Consider the following 15,409-nt stretch of genomic DNA (forward strand, 5'->3'; position numbering starts at 1 on the left):
AAAGAGCTCTTATGCTGTCACTTAGTGTTCGTATTAGTATGTTTGGGAAATTGAATTAATTGCTGTAGCTATTTAAGGTGTTCCTCATTATATCAAAATGCCACTTTAAGTAGGTTGCTGTAGAAGGAGACAGGGAGTCTGCTGGAGAAAGCTCCAGGCTATCGTTAAAGGTGTCCTTCCTCAGGAAGAGTTTGAAGGTGGATTTCAGTTGAGGACCGGAAGTTTTGGAAGGGGCTGATGGTTCACTTAATTCTTTCCTAAGCTGTTGCCTTTTATGCAGTACAACAAGTAGTAAGGGAAGGGTAACAAATTGGTCAATGTAGCCATTTTTGACAAAGAGAAAAGGTAAATGACTCGATAAAATAATGATATAATTTAAGCATTTATATGACTCCCCATTGTCATGATGTCCCACAGACTACAATTTTCAATATATTTATCCTCAACCCCGCGAGGTAGGGAAGTGCTATTATCCCCATTATACAGATGAAGAACTGAGGCACAGAGACTAAATGCCTTACCAAAGGTCACACAGGTCGTCTGTGGTGGAGCAGGGAATCAAACTTGGCCTTCTGAGTCCTAGGCTAGCATCCTAACCACTGGACCTGGTGCAGTCTAAGCTTCTCTAGCTAGGAAGATTGTGGACCTTATCAAAAGCCCACTGAAGACAATGATCTTTCCATTGACTTCAAGAGAGGACTTTCCAGTCCATACCAAGTCATTTTAGGGGCCCAAAATGAATCACCGAGGTGCGTTTGACTTGTCTGATGGATTGCATTGATCCGATCCAGTTTTGCTTCTGGAATGGCAAAAGAGAGGATATAAATGGCAATAGTTTGGTGATTCAAATTCAATCTTATTGTCCTTTTTCTTCCCTTATCCTTAATAATCCCATAAGAAATGTCTGGATATGTGAACATGGGGTGTGTGGGGGGGGTGTATGTGTGTGTGTGTGGAATTGGTGACCCTCTCCCAAAAGAAATTTTAGTTTGTAACTCAAATTTTGTCCCAAATCATTCAACTAAAAAGCTATTTTAGGTCTTGTCCTCATTTTGTTAATTTTTGCTTTGGGTGGAGGAAAGAAGGAATTTTGTATATTCCCGAGGTTCACCTTTTGATTTTGGCCAGTGTTTTAAGAACAATTAACAGTGCAGATTGTTTGGGGATTATATTCCAAATCTGATTAATTTGCTGTTTAATTGTCTGTCTAAACTGTAAGCAGTGCCAATGATTACCTTTAATTAGTTCATGTAAATCTCTAAGTTTTGAAAAAGAGAAGAAAAAACTCTTTCTTAGAATTGCTGAGAAATGTGGATAATTGCCTCCTTCCCCTATCCATCCAAGCCAAATATCTTTCTGTAATTGATTTTAAGGGCCAGACGGTCAGGTGATGTAAACCAGCACAGTGCTCATGTCTTCAGTGGAGCTATAGCAACTTAGACCAGCTACAGATTAGGCTCTTTATTGCCCCATATCACACATTTATGGAAAACAAGCATCTGAAGGTAAATGTCTTCGATAGCAGTACCCATATTTGTCTTGCTTCTGTAACTATAAGAAGTTGAGATTGCCATTGGTTTAACCATCTCATCTCAGCAAAAGTCACACATGAATGACACGAAGATCACTTATTCAAGATTTAGATTTTCATGAAAAAAATGAATAATTGCACATTTAACTACCTGGCTGCGTGAGCAGTTACTGTCCTGCACAAAATGATGATCCCGATCTCTGATGTTAAGACTAAAGGAAGGGACTGGTTAGGAATCCAGTTAAGTTAGATGTTCCCTACCTAATGCATTTCCAGTGTTTCTGCTTTACAAGCGTGTATTCATTGCCTTGCTCCAAATCTTCAAGTATTCGGAACTGATGTGGCATTCCTTGAAGCACTGCATTGGCAGTTGGAGCCTGGCAACGAAGAGGTAATTTAGCTGACAATAGCTGGTGATGCAATACAAGAACTGTCATGCTGACCACATTCCAATTGTGTTCCATGGACTAGGCAGAACCAATTCAAGGCTGAGCTATTGTACAAACTGAGAGCTACCTTTTACAGTTCATTTGGTAATTATTTTTATAATGAAAAGCAATGTTAATCTGCACAGCTTCTTTGTAAACCCGGGGCTTGCAAGACTTAAGTAATGTGTGCAAAGTGCTTTGCACATGCAGAGTGGGATTTTCCAAACCACTCAGGCCCAGATCCTCAAAGGTATTTAGGCTTCTAACTTCCAGACAGAGCTGGCCTCCTCTGCTCCTATTAATATCAATGAGAGCTTTAACATTGACTTCAGTGAGACCAGGGTTAAGCCAACACTGAGTGCTTTTGAACATCTCACCTGTAAAGTTGTATAAAACAGTGGTTCTCAACCAGGGGACCAGGCCTCCTAGGGGGACCTCGGGCAGGTTTCAGGGGGGCTGCCAAACAGGGCCAGTATTAAACAGGCAGAAAGCCAAAGCCCCACTTCATGGGGCCGAAGCCCAGGGCCCTGAGCCCCGCCTCCCGGGGTTGAAGTCAAAACCTGAGCAATGTAGCTTTATGGGAGACCCTGTGGCATGGGGCCCCATGCAAGTGCCTTGCTTGCTACCCCCAATGCTGGCCCTAGCTTTTATATGCTGAAAACCAGTTATTGTGGCACAGGTGGGCCGTGGAGTTTTTATAGTATGTTGGTTGGGCAGCAGCCGCAGAAAGAAAAAGGTTGAGAACCCTTGGTATAAAACACACTAAGCCCTTGTCTACACTACACAATTAAATCAACTTATGTTAGGTTGACTTACTGCCACCTCAATAATTACTGCATTTTTTCATGTCCACACTACCTTCCTTCTGCCAGTGGTGCGCGTCCTCACCAGGAGCTCTTGCACCGACTTAAGTGTGGGGGTGTTGGAGGCTAAGATCCTGAGCTCTCAGCTCCTTGCGGCTGTCAGCTCCACACCAAACTGACAGCCTGGGCTCTCAGCAAGGGCGGCTCCAGGCACCAGCACGCCAAGTGCATGCTTGGGGTGGCAAGCCACTGGGGGCGCTCTGCCGGTTGCTGCGAGGGCGGCAGGAAGGCTGCCTTCGGCGGCTTGCCTGTGGAGGGTCCGCTGGTCCCGCGGCTTCAGCGGACCTCCCGCAGGCGCGGGACCAGCGGACCCTGCACAGGCAAGCCGCCGAAGGCAGCCTGCCTGCCGTGCTTGGGGCGGCAAAATGCCTAGAGCCGCCCCTGGCTCTCAGCACCAGGCAGCCAGGCTCCCCGATGGGAGCTGCGCATGGTGCTGACAGACAAAGTAAGTAATGCAGCGTTTGCACAGACATTGCGTCACCCTAACTACATCGACCTAAGCACTACGCTTCTCATGGAGGTGGAATTATTAGGTTGGTGTAGTGGGGGACTTACATTGGCAGGAGCAATGCTGTAGTATAGACACTTACAGATGTAGGTCAATATAAGCTGCTTTATGTCAGCCGAACTCTGTAGTATAGCTCTAGCCTAAGAGTTTGAAAATGCCTGGCATGGTCCTGCATCATTCCCAAAGCTTGGCTGTGCCTTAGACCATCTCTATTCTTATGGCAGTGTGTACAGTTTATACACTACTTGCCTCCCCAGCCTGGATACAAATAGTAGTGTAGACAGTCAGGCACTGCTTAGGTGAGCAGAGTAAAGGCTCACAAGGACCTTAGCATATATACCCAACATGGCTGTCTACACAGCCGAGATATTTTTAGCAGTGTATTGTCCCACTGCCTCCCTGTTGCTGGGAGCCTTTCCTTGCTGCAAGCAGCTGCCAGAGCTTTTCCCCATTGCCTCACCTACTACCAGAGCCTTCACTGCCTCTTGTAGCTACATGTACCGTACACATTGCTGCCAGTGTAAACCAGGTGTGAATTAAAGGAACAGCTGAGACTCTGGTTTGGCTCTGACCCAGGCTGTCATTGAGTGTGCACAAGCATAGCACCTGGTTTTATGACCTACTACATATGGCAATCTTCACATTTATGCCTAGTATATGTAGAGTAGGTCTCACACAGTGTTTCTCAACCTTTTCCTTATTGTAACCTCATGATGCACCATATCTCATAAACTTAGTTCCAGTTCTGAACTGAGTCGGCCAGAATGAAAATGATCCTTATAAAACTGTTGAACTCGGAACCTAATTTCCTTCTTTAAAGAAATAAAACCAAGAGGACCAGCATAATAATTTTTATAGTACAACCAGACCCAGCTGACGAACAGAATCGTCCTTTGATCATAAGTACTAGCAAGTCATTATTGCCAGAGAGAAAATAAAGGAGACATGAACACAAATATGAAGAAAAGTCGGGATGTGAGAGAGAAACAGGAAGACAGCAAAATAGAAGAAAACGAATTCCCTATTGTTTGTGTTGTCTCTTGCAATGGAGCTATCAAATGCAGCTCCCTAAAAGCATCTGCTTTTTCATAATTTACTTGAATGCACAATGGTGTAATGGCAGGAATGGGCCAATTCCTGTTTGTCTTACTCACATAAAGAATTCCTGGAGTTGGTGGTAAGGCAAGTGGGATATGGCCTTGAGAAGCATAATACCAGTCAAATAAGTTGCAGTAGCAGAAAAGACACAAGCAGCACCAGCTTATGAAGAGAACTAGAGCATGATCTCTTACCACAAGACACTCACTTTATTATATCCTCCATACAATACTCCTGGTCCTCTCTAGTAACTGGAAGACCTAGAACTCTATGAATTTAACTTAATTCCACAGAATTGCATCAGTGTAAAGGATTGAGGGAAAATAACTTTAGCTGTATGGAGAAAGGTAATTCCATTTCATGGAAGATTTCAATATTTAGACATTTTGTTTTGTTCTGAATGGAAAAAAAATTGTTAAAATTCTCCATGAAAGGGAATAGAATTCTCCATGAAAGGACTCTGACACAGTCCTCCTGGTAGGCTGTCCTGGAGCTACAGACCTGGGAAGCCCTGGGAACCTGCACTACTTAGGAGCCATGAGCTGAGGAGCCATGATTCCCAGGCCTTCCAGGCTCCCCATTGTCCTGCTGCATGGGCTGAAGAGAATTTGGGAGCCTGGAAGCCTCGGCTGACCCAGGAACCTCACAGTTTGGAAGCCAGGTCTTCCAGGTTCTTAGTTCCCTCCTCTTGTCCCCACACCAGCCTGCCAGGCAGACTGCTGAAAGAACCAGGAGTCTGGCAGTTAAGTCTGTTGAGAAGCTGGGCAAGTAAACTGACAGGAAACCTGTCCAAGTTACATAAGAGCAGCCATACTGGGTCAGACCAAAGGTCCATCTAGCCCAGTATCCTATCTTCTGATAGTGGCCAATGCCAGGGGCCCCAGAGGGAATGAACAGAACAGGTGATCATCAAGTGGTCCATCCCCTGTCACCCATTTTCATCAAAACCCTGCTTGTCTTCCATCGCAGCTTCATAGTAATCAAGCAATCTCAGCAGCACATTTGATTTTGATCAATTGGCATTCTCCAACAGAAAAACATTTAGTCTGAGAATTTCCAATCAGCTCTAAAGATAGCCTTTACCTAAAGCACACATCAAAATTGAGCAGAAGGTTTGTAAAAGTTTGGAAAACATTCCCCCCGTGTCCCCTTTCCTGTATTTTTCATTTGCACACAGCTCTGTTCTTCCAGGTCACCACCTAGAACTGGGAGCAGAAGTGCTATTATATTATACAGAAGGCCATTCTCCTAATATTCCTGGCTTGATCAGAAGCAGGAAGTAAGAGACAGTTCACGAGGAATCTTGTGGTCATGACATTTCCAGGCACACTTTGAAGACTAATTAATATGCAACAGATGCCCTGCTGTTAAAGTTTACAGTGTTATGCTATCACGTTCTGCATTTATATTTTTGGGTGAGATATTGATTTGGAGTTTAACAGAATATAACAACCTTGTCCCTTTGCGTCTGGGAAATATAGATTTCTAATTTTTAAACAAATTGGACAAAGGCAGGTTCATTAACAGATCAAGTACTAATGAGAGCAAACAGCAGAATAAAAGTATTTGCTAGACACGCTAACATTCTGCATAACTTTTGTTGAGAAATCAATAGATCCTTCCCCATCCTTAATATTTTGACGAATACCATAGTAGATGCTGAGTTTGATGATTCTTATATTATGTATTTTCGAATGATCATGGGCTAATCTAGATGAGCTATATCTGTCAAAAATAAATAAAAGTCAATGTGCCTCTCTGTGTTTCACTCAAGAGAAACAGCTCCTTCCTTTTCCATTCCTTTCACTCAAGAGAACAGTTTATGGCAATCAATAATATTACTTTCATCTCATTTTTTCTCTAGCAATGGCATTATCGTTTCCTCTTTCAACTCAGGGAAATAAATGTTAAATAATCTCAGGCTTCCTCTCCATAATGTATTTTTTTTCCAATTTTCCAAATGAATCTCTGTTTCTGGTTGAAGACTAGCACAATGTGATGAGTTCATTAGTCTGCTGGTGTGCATTCTCTGACTCGCATTAAAGCACTAAAGGTCTTTGAGTTAGCAATAATTAGATGAGGTCATTAAAGCTGCAGTGAGATCACTATTGCCAGAAACGGCCTCACATTGTATAAAGTAAGGTCAAATCAGCTATAACCATTATTCATTCCTGATTTTTTTCCTTCATTACATATGCATTAAGTAACAGTAGTGGGTAATCCACAGTTTAACATGAGTGAGATGCCCCACAACCTGTCATACATAGGGTATTGTACGGTGAATAGAAACTTGCATGGTGAGATCTTTTATAGTAATTGTCTCTTACACATAGACTCCACAGCAGGGACTAAATAAGAACTGATCAAAAAGAAATGGCAGGGGGTATATACAATTTTTTGAAGGAAAAACATGGCCGGCGGACATGGGCTGCATTTTTAGAAGTCGTCAAGAGAACTGACAGGAAAAAACAAGATTGAGAAACAGCAAACATGGCCACAGACAGGACGTGCTCAAACACTCCAAGGTCACAGGATGTAGTCTGAGGGGCAGATCTCACCTAGTGTAAATCGACGGAGCTCCATGAAAGTGAGTGGCCAAGGAGGCTAAGGACCTGGCCCAGAAAGACTGTGTGCAATGCATGTGCAACAAGAGGTGGCTAAAGCTAACAGCATTTTTATTGACAGCAAATCTGAATAAAGTACTGTAGCGATAATCCCTCCATTGCCTCTTTTTCCTCTCACTACAAGTGTTCTGTGGGCAACACTTCTTCAGGCCAACTGAGCATTCAATCTAAGACAAACAACATGCATTTTTGTTTCTTTTACATAGGAACAAATGTTGTGTCCAGCCTCCAGGGAGATATGTTTATTGTGAGTGTGTAATAATCTGGTAAGTGATGGCAGAAAGCCTCCTGTCTATTTCTCATTTTCTTAATAGTCTAGTAGCAGCTTAAAGCCAAACCTCTCCCTGGCAATAGATAACACAAATCAAGCTGAACAAATAGTTAAGTGGGAGAGTAGCCAGAGGGGAAAAAAATCAATATACTAATTAATGTAGCAATTGATTCCAGATGTGTATATCATAGAAATCTGGAGACATTTTTGTGCAATTTCAGGGTCTCTCTTGTCCTCTTACTCAGACTCTGCAGATTACAGGCACAATGGGAAAATGACCCTTGCAGCATGACAATATGACACATTCCTTTAGTGCTCTGCAACAGGCAGTGCTTTCTCTAGCACAAAGATGTGTTATAAGCACATGCCTTGGACTTCACAAAAGATCTCAGTTTAGACACAATAAAAAGGCTGCAAGAAATTTGAGGCACCATTTCACATGCTTTTAGTATTCATTGTGAAATGCCTTTCCCCTTGATTATAACTGACAGCCTCACCTGCATGTCAAGGCTGAGTGGACACATGAAATTAGATGTCCGATTTGGTCCAGTCCAGGGGGAGGGGAAGTCCTATTTTGGACAATTGCTCTACACGGACCCAAATGTCTCTGGCTTTAAATGAAAAAGAATCATGAGCAGGAAAAAGGAGGGTGAGTTTCCACAGAGATGCATTGTGGCAGCAGAGGAACTGATCCCACTGGCATCTTAGGCATCCCCCCATGGAACCTGAACCAAACTTCCAGGGGCCACTTATCCCTCCTGCATGTAAGTCAGAAGCATTTGGAATCAGCTCAGATGGATTAACTTCCCCAGTTGAAACATATAGGGCCAAATTTTGTTTTCAATAATGACTGTGCAGTGCACATAGTAGTAGTTAATAATGATAATGACTAACCCAGAGACCCAAATTCTGCTTGGTAATGCCTGAGTAATCCACAAAATAATAACTACAAATCAGTTTTTATTTAATTATTTCACTTTCCTGATGAGCATTGGATGCGAGTGGTTTGCCAGGATCGTCTGGGATGGGTATATCTCATTTAATCAATTCCCTGCCTCAGACATTGGTGCGCACCTTGGTCCCTCCTGTTCCCTGTTTGTGGCACACAATAATGTTGTGTCCTGAGGACTCTTAATGCTTTCATCAAACTGGTTGTTGGGCCTGGTGTGGGGTGATTGGGGGTGTTTAGTGGCCTGTAATAGACAGGAAGTCAGACTAGACAATCTGGTGGTCACTCCTGGTCTTAAACTGTCTGATGCTAATTAATTGAGACACTGTGGGTCCTGTGTAGAACACTCACAGGAACTCTTACATGCTCCCTGATACAATCCCATGATTTCCCCTCCCATCCCTCCTTAAGGCCAAATCTTGCTCCAGCTGAAGTCAATGGAGAGACTTGTTGATTTCAGTAGGAGCTGCATCAAGCCCTGAAGCAGCAGGATATTTGCCACTACCCATCTCCTGCAATCAGGCTTAATATTTCTAGGTCGTTCCTTTTGCTCCCATTCCCCTCCAGGCCCACCCTCACTGTTCCCCCACCCACGAGAAAGATACATGCTGTTTGGAATGCAGTTTGCCCATAGCTAGCACCATGGGGTCAGATCACACATGTGCTTGTGGCAAGCTGAGTGTTATGGAAGCAGAGCCCATGGCTGTTAGGTCACTACCAGAGCCTGCTGTGTTGTCCTTAGATGGGAGCTATATTAGGGGCCACTGGAGGAGCAGGAAGGAAAGCAGGTGGCTTTCAAGGAGCCACTGATCTCTTTAATCACAGCTGTAAGAGCGCAAGGGTTTACCAGTTTCACAGCCACCATTGCTCCTCTTCTATGCTTTGTATTCTCCCTGAATTATTCTGCCCTGTGTGTGGGTGCGTTGGTGCAACAGCACCCCCTCTAGCCAGGAGGATCATTGCACCTAAATTCGCTCTGTCTGGCAGAGCTGTCAGTCAGTTCATGGTGCCCGGTGAGGGGCGGGGGTCTAAAAACCCCCTCTATTCTTAAGTCTGTCAGGGGGTTGGTAGAGGAACCCAGGCCCACCCACTTCCCTGGGTTCCAGCTCAGGGCCTTTAAGCTAGGCAGGCGGAATCAGGACTCAATGACCCTGGCTGTGCCCTGAGCTCCTTTCTGCCTCCCCTGGTTTCTGTATGGCCTTTCAGCCTGTTGGTTCAGTCATCCCTTCTCAGGGTGCTGTCTCTGAATGACTTCTTGGCAGCTTGCTGGCATTAACTTCCTTCTCCAGCCTGCTTGCTCCTCTGGCAGCCACCCTAACCCTCCGCTTCCCAGCTCTTTTATTCTCCCAGCAGCTATGAGGCTGCCAATCAGCATTGGCTGGCAGTATCTGCATTAAGTCATTGGTTGCTGGGCTAGCATGGGGTATATACACCCCATGACAGACCCCCACCCCTTTGGACAGAAACAAGAGTGTTCTCTGCAGAAGCAGTGCTCCTTCCTTCTCTGGAGAAGAAATCCAAATTCTTATTTTGGCAGCCAGGGTGGTGTTCTACTGAGAAGGAGTATGGTTATAGGCGGCATTACCACCTCGTTACTCATGCATTTGTTTCTTTCTTGTGGTTCAGCTGTTTTTTTGGGGCGTGGTCAGTCACCAATGTAAAGTGGTTGTCTAGTAGATAATATCTAAGTGTCTCGATAGACCATTTCACCACAAGGCACTCCTTTTCAATTATTGCGTATGTTTTCTCTCGGGGGAGTAATTTATAGCTTAAATATAATATCTGCTGCTCCTTGCCATCATATTCTTGGCTATTCTGTTGCTATTACCAGGGCCATGGTGGTTCATAGGGGAACTGCTTCAGAGTAGCAGGTGGCGTAGTCAATGACAACCAGTATGTACTGGTAGCCGGCAGAACTCTTGTCTGTGGGTCCTACGAGGTCTACTCCTATCCACTCAAATGGGATTTCTGTGAGTGGAAGGGGAACCAATGGAGCTGGTCATACCATTTAGGGATACCAATTGGCAGTCAGGGCAGGCAGCACAATAATCTTTTATTTCTTTGTGAATTCCTAGCCAAAAGAAGCAAGGTAACAGATGGGTGAGGGTTTTCTTCATCCCAGGTGGCCTACCATTGGTACCTCATGAGCTAGCTTGAGTATTTCCTGTCTGAATACATGCAGTACAAGGAGTTGTATATATTGTTCCCCCTCCAAGGTACCTTGTGCCAGATGATAGAGTAGGTGTCTCAACACTAGAACAAGGCAGACAGGTGGCAAGTTCAGGCCTGACCACTTCCTCATCTATGAGAGCTATGCCTTCTTAATAGATGCTCTATAAGGAATCATAGAATCTCAGGGTTGGAAGGGACCTCAGGAGGTCATCTAGTCCAACCCCCTGCTCAAAGCAGGACCAAACCCAACTAAATCATCCCAGCCAGGGCTTTGTCAAGCCTGACCTTAAAAACCTCTAAGGAAGGAGATTCCACCACCTCCCTAGGTAACCCATTCCAGTGTTTCACCACCCTACTAGTGAAAAAGTTTTTCCTAATGTCCAACCTAAACCTCCCTCTCTGCAACTTGAGACCATTACTCCTTGTTCTGTCATCTTCTACCACTGAGAACAGTCTAGATCCATCCTCTTTGTAACCCCCTTTCAGGTAGTTGAAAGCAGCTATCAAATCCCCCCTCATTCTTCTCTTCTGCAGGCTAAACAATCTCAGTTCCCTCAGCCTCTCCTTGTAAGTCATGTTGGGATGGGACGGGACAGGCTCCCTTTGTTGTTCAACCCACAAGTTAGATGAGCCCAATAGCCTCCACACATGTCTTGTTTGGGGTTCAGAGCTCTAGGACAACAGCCACAACCTCTTTTATGTAAGTCCTGCCCCTCACATCTGGCAGCACATTTCTCGCACCTGATCCACTGGGCTTTCATCTGGGGGAGAAAGAAGTCTTCATCCTCACAGGGAAAGAGGTTGCCTGGGTTCTATTTGGCTTGTCTAGTCATCTCCATTCAATTTCTCAATGGGGTTTTAGCCGTGTCTTAAAGTGGAGCCTGTCCCGTCCCATCCCAACAAAACTGGGGATAGCAGTTTACACGCTAGACCTACTGTGAGGTCACCTGTTTGGCCTCCTGCCATTAGATGGACCTTAGTACAGGGATAGTCCCTCACTTCCCCATGGAGGCATGTTAGGGACACAATGACTTCCAAGTGGACCTCAGCCTCCCTCAGCAGGTCTTGTCTCACTATGGACTGTTTGCAACTTGAATCCACCAGGGCTTGCACCTCTAGGTCATTGAGGAACACCATGGTGGTGAATTTTGGGCTCCCTGGCATTTGGTCGAAGCTGGGGAGGTTTGAGCTGTCCCCATAATTATGTTCCATGGTCAGGCAATCTTTTTTAATATGTCCCTCCTGTCCACACTACAAACAGACCACCCTCCCTGGTGAACCTTGTAATGGCAGGATACTCGGGGCTTTGGCCTGGAATGGTGTACAAAGTTCTGGCCTTTGGAGAATGGGATGGGGAGTAAGCTGGGGCCAACCTTTGGCGTGAAATCTTATTTGTCAGGAGTGAGACTGGTCCCCATCTTGTGGCCTCAGAATGGCCATTCCCTTTTCAGTCAGCCCTTATCAACATAGAAGAGGCAAGCTCTGTCTTCCCAGACCATCTGAGTGGGGCTTCAGCCTCAAAATATTTTTTGGCTAGCCTCACTGCTTCTTCCAGAGCCTCTGGTCAGTGTCTCAGTATCAATTCCTGCATGGCAGCAGGGCAGGTCCAGAGGATTTGCTCGAGAACAACCATGCCAGTTATTTGCCTGCTTGTCATGGCTTCATGCCTCATCCACTTCCAGCTGACATCCTTGAGCCTCTCTGCCAGGTTCTGGTACCAGATGGACGAGTTAAATCGTTCCTCTCTGAAGTGGCAACGGTAGGTCTCTTTGCTTAACTGCAGCTGGTCAAATATGGCTGCCTTCACTGTTAGATAGCCAAGGGCAAACTATCAGAGGGGTAGCCGTTTTAGTCTGGTTCTGTAGAAGCAGCAAAGAATCCTGTGGCACCTTATAGACTAACAGATGTTTTGCAGCATGAGCTTTCGTGGGTGAATACCCACTTCTTCGGATGCAAGCACTGCTTGCATCCGAAGAAGTGGGTATTCACCCACGAAAGCTCATGCTGCAAAACATCTGTTAGTCTATAAGGTGCCACAGGATTCTTTGCTGCTTCCAAGGGCAAACTGTCAGTCAAGGGCCCTATAAGTTCCTACCTCCCCTGGTTTCTGTAGGCCTTTCAGCCTGTTGGTCCAGTCGTCTCTTTTCAGGATGTCTCTGTGGGGCTTTTCAGCAGCTTGCTGGCAGGAGCTCCCTTCTCCAGCCTGCTTGCTCCTCTGGCAGCTGCCCCACGCTTCTGCTTCCCTTCTCTTTCATTCCCCCAGCTGCTGTGAGGCTGCCAATCAGAATTGGCCAGCTGTACCTGCATTAACCCCTTTGTTTTGGGCCAGCATGGGGTATATATGCCCAATGACATGCTCCCACAGCCCGTAGCTGGACCTGCTGGCCACACAGGAAAGCCTGGGTTAGGCTGGGATTAACATTAAAGCTTAGGGCAGTTAGATGCCCAACTCCCATTTAAATTTAACAGAAGCTGTGTGCCTAAGTCCCAGCTGCCTTTTCAGATCTTAGCCTTAAAATCACTCCTGGTTTCATATCCCCTTTAACAATAATTTGGTCACGTTTTGCCTTGGATATGGGTCCATGTTCAGTTAGAAAAGAGCTAAAAATAGTTCTCCTCTTGCAATGTAAACATAGAGAGGAATGCAAATGATAACTGATATATGCAGTGCTGGTCCATGAACAATACTGTGCCAGACCTAAAGACAAGTCAATATCACCTGCTGCACACCAGCTGTTTTGATACGGTAAGGCAGTTCCATAGATCAACTCACACATGACCTGCCTGTACCTCATTCAGCATGTGCCTATTTGTTCTGTCAATACTGGCGTGCAGGGATTCTTCAGATATAGATTATCTTTGTCTGTAGGAGTTCTCCCTTTTCATTTCCAAATAATGCTGGCCTGAGGGAAGAAAGTCTTGGCTATGAAGTCACAAATGGAGTAACATGCTGACTGCAAATCAGGCACACAAATATCTCACTAATGCTTTTCCTGGGCTATGTATCCACCTCACCTCTCCTTGAGGGACCAGGTGTCACTTTCCATCATTCCTTTCTTCAAATGAAAATGTGAATCATCAATAATAATTTTTTTAAAGACTGGGAAGGATCCAGGGAAAGGAAATATATCTATTGATTTAATTGCTGAATTAGAAAACACTCAACACACTGCAGATTTTACTCAGTGTTAGTAATTAGAGGTGGGGTGAACAAGTTAATTAATATTGGCTGTTAGTCTTCACAGGCAATAGAGTGTATGACATGGGCAACATATTGAGATGTCTATAAGGAGTGCACTAAAACCTCTGTGTTAATGAGAGAAATCTTTCCTAAATGTCAACTTTACTGAACTTTTTTAGTATATCCTTAATTGATTTTTCTAAACAGATTGTTTTGTACTACGCATTTTTCTCATTTCCTTTATATTAAACTTAAAAGAATCCTAGCAATACAGGATTTTATCATATTAGGAATATCTTCTTCACAGCACCCGATTGTGTGCTGGGTTATTTAGAAAAATGTGGTTCCTGCTCCAAAGATTTCACTGTCTAAGAGTCAGGTTCCTATACCCTGACTCATGACAAGTCCCGTGACTCTGTGACAAGAGTCCCTGTGACCTCAATGGACTTGTTTGTGGAGTAGGGTAAATAAAATATAAAAAATATCCAACATTTGCCCCTGATTTTAGTCATAAGACATTGAGTAGGAGTTACTGAAACAGGGCAGAAAATTTAAGAATTACAATGAGATAACTTTTTTGCTCAGGATAGAAATGTGTCTATCTTGGGGCATCTCTCTCCCACAGAGTGGCATAATATATATCACAGTATAGGTGGCAGTATGTTAACCATAGAAATCATTGCACGGTTATTTTGTAGGACTCTGTAAACACTGAAAAAGTGGCTCTACATGCTATCACCCTGTAATAAATATCTTCATGTTGTCTAGCTTTGATTGGTTTATATGCACAAAGAGAAAATACGCAGTCTGGCTCCTGTTTTAAATAAGTTTCCCTCTCTCTTGCAGTTCAGCACAGCTACTGTACTGGGGATGCAATGAAGATGAAGCTAATCACACTCAGGTGAACAACAGTTGAATGAATGAATGGGTTTCACAGGCTTTTGTTCAGATATGTTTGTATTTATCCAGTCAACAGCAAACGTACAACACATTACGGCTGAAAGGTATCTCTTCGCAAAGGAAGCCAGCACTAGCATAATCAATGATGGTAAATATAATGACAAAAGCACAAAGCCTCGGTAGAAATTATACATGTCTTTAGCTCTATTATACGTGTATCAGTGAGTATTATTCAGCCTGGTGGATAATGGTCAGTTGTTGCTGGTGAATTGTGAGATAGTCTAAGCATAGGTTAAAATGAGTAACACAAGTAAACAGCAGCAACTGCAAAAATCATTTTACCTTCATGACAAGAGTCATGCGCTTTAGACACTGTATCAATAGCAGAAGTGACTTGATGTTCAGAAGCAGCCACCAATTTTGCCCCTGCATATAACAATGCCCATAATTTTCTACCTCTGCGCAATCACATAGCCAACTGGTAGCATTTAGACATCTAACCACCTGACCAAGCATGCAGATCAGTTTCTTAGATGTCTGTGTCCTTTCATTTGTGGCTGTAAGTAATTAGGGGGTGCAAAATGCTGCCTACAAAACTGGAGTCATTTTTAAAAAATCAAGTAGATGATACATCTAGGAATTTTTAGAATTCCTAAAAACAATGAGGAGTCCAATGGCACCTTAAAGACTAACAGATTTATTTGGGCATAAGCTTTCATGGGTAAAAAAAACCAGTTCTTCAGATACACGGAGTGAAAATTATAGATACAGGCATAAATATATATTGGCACATGAAGAGAAGAGAGTTACCTTACTAGTGGCAATCACCTACTACAGGCAGGCCCAACTAGGAAAATAAGAGAACACCACTGGCCATCACGTAC

At 44.1% G+C, this 15,409-nt stretch overlaps 2 long non-coding RNA genes across 7 annotated transcripts in view; one reads left to right on the plus strand and one right to left on the minus strand.

Annotated features, from left to right (window-relative positions):
- The window catches only part of LOC120404917, a 57,236-nt gene extending 55,328 nt beyond the window's left edge, over positions 1-1,908 (minus strand). For 5 of the 6 annotated variants that reach the window (XR_005598255.1, XR_005598253.1, XR_005598252.1 and 2 more), the window contains exon 1: positions 1,793-1,908. This is a non-coding gene — a long non-coding RNA (uncharacterized LOC120404917). Of the gene's footprint in view, positions 1-1,682 lie in introns of all 6 variants that reach the window. The other variant, XR_005598256.1, reaches the window with a different exon arrangement.
- Positions 1,909-1,995: 87 nt separating this feature from the next.
- Positions 1,996-14,654, plus strand: LOC120404918. Its single transcript, XR_005598258.1, has 3 exons — positions 1,996-2,064; positions 7,259-7,318; positions 14,472-14,654. It is a non-coding gene; the product is annotated as an uncharacterized LOC120404918 (long non-coding RNA).
- The last annotated feature ends 755 nt before the right edge of the window (positions 14,655-15,409 follow it).

This window comes from Mauremys reevesii, linkage group 4, assembly GCF_016161935.1.
Source record: "Mauremys reevesii isolate NIE-2019 linkage group 4, ASM1616193v1, whole genome shotgun sequence".
In the NCBI taxonomy this organism is placed as follows: Eukaryota; Metazoa; Chordata; order Testudines; family Geoemydidae; genus Mauremys; species Mauremys reevesii.